Genomic DNA, 8,334 nt, shown 5'->3' with positions numbered 1-8,334 from the left:
AGTGACTGCAGCACTCCCAAAAGAGAACACATATCCACTGGTAGATCGTCTATCTGAAATACTACCAGCCCAATCAGCATCAGTGTATCCATGCAACTGTATCTGAACCCCAGTCTCATAAAATAGTCCATACTGCAATGTGGACTTCACATACCTGAGTATGCGTCTAGCCGCATCCAAATGTGGTTTCCTTGGAGCCTGCATAAACTGACTTACCAATCCAACAGCATAGCTCAAATCTGGCCTGGTAATAGTCATATAAATCAAACTTCCTACTATGCGTCTGTACATAGTAGGGTCTTCCAGAAGCTCACCTGCATCTGTGCTCAGCTTCACATTCTGCTCCAAAGGAACTGAAATAGGCTTACAGCCTGTCATCCCATATTTGGACAGCATGTCCAATCCATACTGCCTCTGCAAGAGCTGTATCCCACTTGGTGATCTAATCACCTCAATGCCCAAGAAATAACGCAGCTCTCCCAAATCCTTCATCTCAAACTTCTGCTTCAATAGCATTTTCACATGAAGGATATCTTCATCACTGTCACCTGTCATAATCAAATCATCAACATAAATGACAAGTAGCATAATACCTTTCTCTGTTTTTCTCACATAAAGTGAGAAATCTGCCTTGGAAATCTGAAAGCCAATAGTGACAAGATACTGTCCTATCTTGTCAGACCATGCTCTAGGTGCTTGCTTCAAGCCATACAAGGCTTTCTTCAACCTGCAAACAAACTCAGGATGAACAGCATGCACATAACCTGGTGGCTGCTCCATATAGACCTCTTCTTGCAAATCACCATGCAAGAAGGCATTCTTTACATCCATCTGATGTAAAGACCATCCCTTTGATGCAGCCATAGCAATGACTGCTCTTACGGTTGCCATCCTTGCAACCGGACTGAATGTTTCTTCATAGTCAATGCCATATGTTTGTGCATAACCCTTGACTACTAATCTTGCCTTGTATCTGTTCACAGAACCATCTGCATTGTGCTTCACCTTATAAACCCATTTACAGCCAATTGCATTTTTACCTTTAGGCAAAGGTACCAATTCCCATGTAGCATTTGCTTCCAAGGCATCCATTTCTTCATCCATGGCTTTCTCCCATTTTTTTTTCCCATGGCTTCCTCAAAAGAAGTGGGTTCTGGTTCCTGTATCACTTTAACCATATATGCATAATGAATGGCTGTAAATCCATCATATTTCAGCCTATCCACAGGATACCTAGCTCTGGTAGACCTGCGCAAAGTAGGTTCACTCCCAGGTGCTCTCAAAACATCCCTGGTCCTCCTTACTCCAGGTGTAACAATAGAAGGAATACCCAACTCATCATCAATGCTCTGTTCTGAGCCACTGGATTCACCATCCACATAAGAGTGACCTGCATTCACATCAAACATGGGCTGATCAACCTTCTCTTTTCCTTTTCGTGATACCTGCATACCACTATCTGCATTGCTTTGAGAAGAATCTCCTGATCTCAATCTGCCTGTCCATGGCGAAGAATGTGAACCACTGCTAGAGGATGCTCCAGGTCCACTAATATTTTGTGACTGCTGCTGTGAATTCTGTGCAGCATTACCATTTTGTGCATCTACATCATCAATCACATTTACTGGTTTATACCAGCTACTCATCTCATCAAAAACAACATCTCTGCTCACTGTAAACTTACGAGTAGAAGGGTTATAGCATCTATACCCTTTTTGCTGCAGAGAGTAACCAATAAAGATGCACTTCTCAGCTTTTGGATCCAACTTGGATCTCAACTCATCTGGCACATGTACATAGGCAATGCAACCAAAAATTTTTAAATGAGAAATATCTGGTTTCCTACCAGTATACCTCTCCTCTGGAGTCATCCCATGTATTGCTGCAGTGGGAGTCCTGTTCATTATGTAGACTACTGTAGCAACTGCTTCAGCCCAATAAAAATCTGGCAAGTCTTTTTCATTGAGCATGGCACGAGATACCTCTCCAATATGCCTGTTTTTTCTTTCTGCAATTCCATTTTGTTGTGGGGTATGACTGCATGAATATTGCTGCTTTATGCCATGCTCCTGCAGGAACCTTGCAAACTCATTTGAGAGGTACTCTCCCCCTCCATCTGACCTTAGGCATTTTATCTGCAAGCCTGCTTCTTTTTCAACCATCGCTTTAAGAGTTTTGAAATGCCCAAAAACTTCACTTTTCTTTTTCATAAAATACACCCAAACTTTTCTGCTATAGTCATCAATAAAACTGACAAAATAATGACAGCCTCCAAGAGATGCAGCTTTAGTTGTCCACACATCAGAGTGGATTAATTCCAATGGCTTCTTACTCTCTTGAACATGCCTAGGAAATGGTTTCCTTGCCTGTTTTCCAAACTGACAGGCTTCACATACCTTATGCATTTCTGCAACCTTGAATTTCGGCAAACCTGCAACAATATTTTGGGCCTGCATTGATTTAAGTCGCTGTACATTAACATGACCAATGCGTTTATGCCAGATATCAATATCTGCAACTACACCGGTCCCATGTGCAAACATTGCTGCACTCAATTCAGACATGTTTGCATCCAATGTAAACATTCTTCCCTTCTTCTTTCCTTTTGCTATCAAGTGACCTTTATTTTTCATATCCTCAACAAAGCATCCATGAGGATTAAATCTGACCTGCAAGCCCTGTTCAACCATTTGACCAACAGAAACCAGATTCTTGGTGATATTCGGGACATGAAATACATCGGACAGGTATTTCTTTTTCCCATCCTGCATAGACAAGGGAATTTTTCCAATCTGCACAATAGGATGTGCAGTATCATCACCAGTCTCCACAAATCCTGGTTTTTCCATTTTCCTTGCATCCTCCATCCATTCTGCATGACCTGTCATGTGGTTTGATGCACCTGAGTCAACATACCATACATCATTGCTTTCTTCTGCACTTGTCACAGAATTGTTCATGTGCTGCACCATAAACAAGTGCTCATTTCTGTCATCACCCTGTCTACTAGAAGATGCATAATTCCCTTGTTGCAGTTTTCCATTCATGATGTCATTCTGCTTTTTATAGCAGTCTTTAGCCATATGACCCATTTTACCACAGTAGTAGCATTCAACATTACTGTTTGCATTTTGGCCTCTTTGCCATCCACCACGACCTCTTTGGCTCCCCCTGCCTCTAGAGTTACCACGTCCTCCTCCATAGGACTGGTTTTCTTGAGTCTGCTGCATATTCTGATTTCTGCCACGGCCTCCAAATCGGCCTCCTCTACCTCTGCCTCTACCTCTTCCAGCATTTGAGTAGAAGACAGCTTCTTTTGAAGTTCCTCCTGAAGAAGATGCACCACCATTTCTCTGTTCCTCAGAAATTAGAAGAGCAATCAACTCCTCAAAATCAGGAAATCTTTCACGAACTGAAATGGATGTCCGAAACTGTGCATAATCCTTTCCTAGACCATTCAAGGTCACAGAAACTAAATCATCATCTTCCACTGGCGACCCAATGGAAGCAAGTGCATCTGCAATCTTCTTCACCTTCATGTGGTAGTCATTGATGCTCATATTTTCTCTTTGCACATTGTGCAACTCTTGCTTGAGCTGCATTTTCCTGGCTTGCGTATTTGTGCTATACATCTTTGACAGAGTATCCCATGCCTCCTTTGGCGTACTTGCATCCTGAATATGCACAATCATAGAGTCTGAAATGCTGATAGACAGCCAGTACATAACTTTCCTGGCTCTCTCATGCCATGCTTTGAATGCCTGCATTTGCTGTTGATTGGGAACATCAGGAAGAACTGGTTCTTCTTCATTTCCTGCAACAAATTCCCAATATCCTTTTCCCATAAGGAAATTCGTCATTCTAAACTTCCATGCCTGGAAGTTGTTCTTGTCAAGCTTTTCAGTGACAATCTGTGAAAGAGAATCAGACGCCATTACAGAATACTGCAAGAAATTCTATCACTGCAAAAAAACACAGCTTCACCCTCACAAGGGCAAATCTGCAAAACTGGCGAAAGTGGTATTTGACCACACAGTCACTTCCTAGTGACGATTTTGCATAAACAAGAACCAAGGATGATTCTGAAACTCCCAATGTCTCTGCGCACAAGCATACGATGCAATTTCTACAGTAACTTTTCACCGACCTGTAGAACAGTGGCTGCACAGCATAAAACTGAGCCTTTTCCTGAGTGCGTGCAGAAAACTTCCGTCTGCGAAACAGGCCCCGAAATGGCCTCAAATCAAAAAAACAAGGTCGCCGAGGGCTAAAGCCCTCGCCCGCAGCATATACTGCTCTCTTGCTTCACCGCGAAGGGCATCTCAACCTGAGACAATGCACTCCTGCACTTTCCGGCTGTGCTACCTGCAGAGATCTGCTCCCAAAACAGAAAATGAAAGCAACACTGCTCCTCTTACCAGAACACCGTGAGCTTGGCTTGCTTTCTTGAGCTCCTTACCACGAACAAGGCTCTGATACCATGTCAAGATTGTGGGAGAGAAGGAAGGAGTCTCGCTTGAAGCTTTCTTGCTTGCACAATGGGGGAAGACACACAAGGGTGGAGGCTGAAAACAGTTTTTCTCTTCTTAGTTGTGTAAGCCAAAAGAACTCTCATACAAAGAAATAGAAGAACCCTATATATGGGTCTCAAACCAAACTCAACTAACTAAGGTGGCATACTAACTGAGCCACGAACTAGAGTAGATAAGGATAGCTATCATGTAGCTATTATTCATGGGCGGTGTACCAACCGCGTCTGCAACTGACAAGTCGGTGACATAAATACACAACGGTCACCCTGGCGTATCACGAGTGGAGCTCGATATCTCAACATATAGTCGATCAGAGAATTAGATTCTTCGAATGTGACAATTGGCATGCTTGAACACGAAGAGTTTCTACATAATTTGTGCCATATGCTCGCCTTGTAAAATCCAAAAGATTAAACTGTATTTGATTCCATCCCTCGTCCAATCACTAATAGAATCTCAATTCCTTGATCCGTCTGCGCCCAGGAAGAATAGACCAGAGTGCAACAGCAGTATGGGAGGCGAAACGAGACGGGCCGCCGTCAAGCGTAGCGCAGTCCACAGATAGTAGCGGAACAAGAACAGGGATGAGGCCCCCTCAGATCAAGCTCCATCTCTCTTTTCCTCCTCAGTAGAGAGCGAAAAAGCTCCTCCTTAATTGCCTGGTAAAGAGCAAAAAAAGCTCCATTTTTACAAGAATAGGCTAGGCCAACACCAGTAGTGATACTCCAGCCAAGCAAAAAGCTTGCCAAAAAGTTATCCTGAAGACTGCCAATAAGCACAACTGGCTTCAGAGAGTCGTACATTCTGAAGTATAGACCACGGTATATAATGATTCCAACGCAAGAAATGTTGAATCCACGGTAAAGCCTTGGAAGACCGTCAGACTTCAGAGTCTTCTTGTAGACATCCAAGAGTCCATTGAATTGACGTTCCCCTCCTTTCTTTGCAGCCTTGGCATCATTGGCAAGGCGAGTCTTAGCATAATCAAAGGAATACACAAGAAGGAGGGAAGAAGCATCGGCCGCTCCACCGGAAGCCAGGTTACCAGCAAACCAGGCCCAATAGCCATCCTTCTCCTTCTTAAAATTAAAGAGCTTCTTAAAGTAGTCCTTAAACGCAAAGTTGAGAGCCTGGGTAGGGAAGTATTTGATAACATTAGCAGTGTTTCCACGCCACAAGGATATAAAACCTTCCTCCTGGATGGTTCTTTTAAAAAAAACAGTTCACAATCCCCTTGTAAGGTTCCTGAAGCCTTCCTGCCTTGATCATCTCATCTTGATTTTGGATAAGAAGCTTGACACATTCTATGGGGGCAGTTGCAGTCTTTGAGACAGCTGTAGAGACTCCTCCCATCAAAAAGTCTACGGAAAAGGCATATGGACCCTTCTTCTCCATGGCATGTAGTGCTAATGTATCTTCTTTAAAAATGCTTTGTCCCGCATATTACGTTGGCCTTGTTCACGTGCAACCTTTATCTTCATAGCTTAAATGTCGGCTTCTACAAAGCTTCCTTTGATTCCATGGTTTCCTTCACTTTTCTTAGAATTCATCATTGAAATTGACAACATAATAATATTCTTTGGCATCAATTTTTCATATTTTTCTGACACACACACAACATCCACACAAACAGAAACACACACAAACACAAACACACAAGTGAAGTATGTACATTGGATGCGGGTACTGAAAAAGACGGAAAGATAATGCAGCAATCAAACACAATGAAACACACACAAAAAGATAACACAGATGCACAACAAAAATGGAGGTGTTTACGGCTCGGATGCGCAGCAGCACGACAGCGCTTAATGAGAGATGGTGGGGTGTTGGTGCCTAGTGATTTGGAGAGAGTCTGGCTTGCTTTGATCTGCATGAAGATGCTCGGCCGTGTTGGCACAGTTGGAATTTGTCGTCGATGATGACTGCCAAAACCGGGCTCCATTATCCGTTGAAGAACACATGTAGCCAATGGTGGCTCGACTGAGTTACGAACAGCCTGCAAGAGAAAGTTGTGCACTCCCTAAGGGGGTATCTGTCTCACAGTGAGGTGTAAGTGCATGTGCAGTGGAACTGGGAGGTGGGTCTAACCTTGGGCAAAACCTTGGGCAAACCCTTGGTAATGTCTCACACTTGAGGACCCAGTTCGTGCGTGGTTGGAGTTGTAGTGCAGTCTCGGGGGGGTCACCTTGTAGAAGCCCTCTATATAACGTGCGTTCAAAGGATACTTTAAAAACCCCTTTTTAAAAAAATTTCACCATTTTATATACCCCTTTTGTGAATTTTGAAGGCAATAGTTATACCCCCTCTATAAATCTAAAATTCGAATCGAATGTGCATTTTCATGGCCCCTTCTGTATAATTCAAATTACAACATGATACTACAATATTTTAGCCATGGAATTCTCACAATGATCCAAGATGGATATCCAAACACGATGTTAATATTATAAAACTTTTACAATAGCACTGCAACATAGAGCTATACACAAAAGACTCCAATATCCACATGTCCAAAGCATGTCTTATACATTTGGATTGTGTAGTATGATAAAGGTTGTATATTATAAAAAAGAATAATACATAAGTATGCTGACTTCATTGCTTCCATGGCTAGCCATCTCCATGCAATATGCTGCTTGAGAATCGCAAAAGATCAAAACGCCACAAAATTGGTCTGAAATCAAAACAAAAACAAATTTCCTCTCGTCAAGCACTCACACATCAATAGTGTGTGAAAAGTATATAGTATAACTAAAATCAAAAGAAAAAGATTAGATATTAATTACAATATATGCACCATATTTCAACCATGATGCAATAGTGATACATCACCTTAATACTTCAACTACAAACTTCTATCAATGTAGCACATTGCCATATGACTAGTTTGAAGATATCTCAAAAGAACTCTTCGATTGCAATACTTGAGCTGCAAAGAGTATACCCCAACGTTGCCAAGTTCTAGCTTGAATGTCCATTACCTACAAGAAAGAAGACACTACAATAAAGATAATGACCTTATTTAGAAAGGCAATACAAAGCTTATCATAGATTAAAATCACTTACTTTGAGCATGAAAATGATTGCTCAGCACGCTTGAGAAAGTCATTAAATATCTTATAATCATTCTCATCTAGTTGGTATCTATCATTTGATGCATTGTATGTTAAATTTGCCAATGTGATGACTTGTCCTTTTACCCTTTGGTACCAACCAAGCTGAACTTCTATCCCTTGAGGTCGATTTGTCAAATCAAAGCCCTGTTTATAATCCACATATCTACGTCCTACTTTCTTCCTCATCTTTTGGACTCGGCCAAGATACCATGTGCCATGAGACATATCCATTTTATTTAAGTTTGTGGCTTTTCTGTCTCTCTTTGGATGCTTGCTACTACCTTGATCTTGTGTGTCATACACAAAATATACAGCACAATCACAACCTATCCCAAAGAAATTCACATTACTTGATGATTGTGATTTTGATTCATGAGTGAAATTGACACCTTGCCTCACTCTTGTCAGTCGATCTTTTGACAATGTTGAATTCCCATTCAATTGGCTGACCAATGTGGACTTAAAGATATACTTTCCATCAACTTCTACTATTGGGTTGATCTTCTGTCTCTTTGCAATAGTGCTTGAGTCATGAACTTCATCCAAGAGCCCATCGATTTCATGTCGAATATCACTAAGAGCAATGATCTCATCATCCCCATTTGGAACCTCTTGTAATTGCTGGTCATCACTGCTTGGTTGTGCAAAGTCATCGTACTCATCAGCCTCCCCCATCTCAACAT

The 8,334-nt window shown here is 41.9% G+C and overlaps 1 pseudogene; it reads right to left on the bottom strand.

The window, feature by feature from the left end:
- Window positions 1-5,071: 5,071 nt before the first annotated feature.
- On the bottom strand, window positions 5,072-5,927 carry LOC148013132 (ADP/ATP translocase 1, mitochondrial pseudogene; annotated as a pseudogene).
- Between the last annotated feature and the right edge of the window lie 2,407 nt (window positions 5,928-8,334).

Source organism: Lygodium microphyllum, chromosome 26, assembly GCF_053477565.2.
Source record: "Lygodium microphyllum isolate KBCC chromosome 26, Lygodium_microphyllum_v1.1.10, whole genome shotgun sequence".
Lineage (NCBI taxonomy): Eukaryota > Viridiplantae > Streptophyta > Polypodiopsida > Schizaeales > Lygodiaceae > Lygodium > Lygodium microphyllum.
The sequence above is the reverse complement of the archived record's forward strand: the minus strand, read 5'-3'. Positions and strand labels throughout refer to the sequence as shown.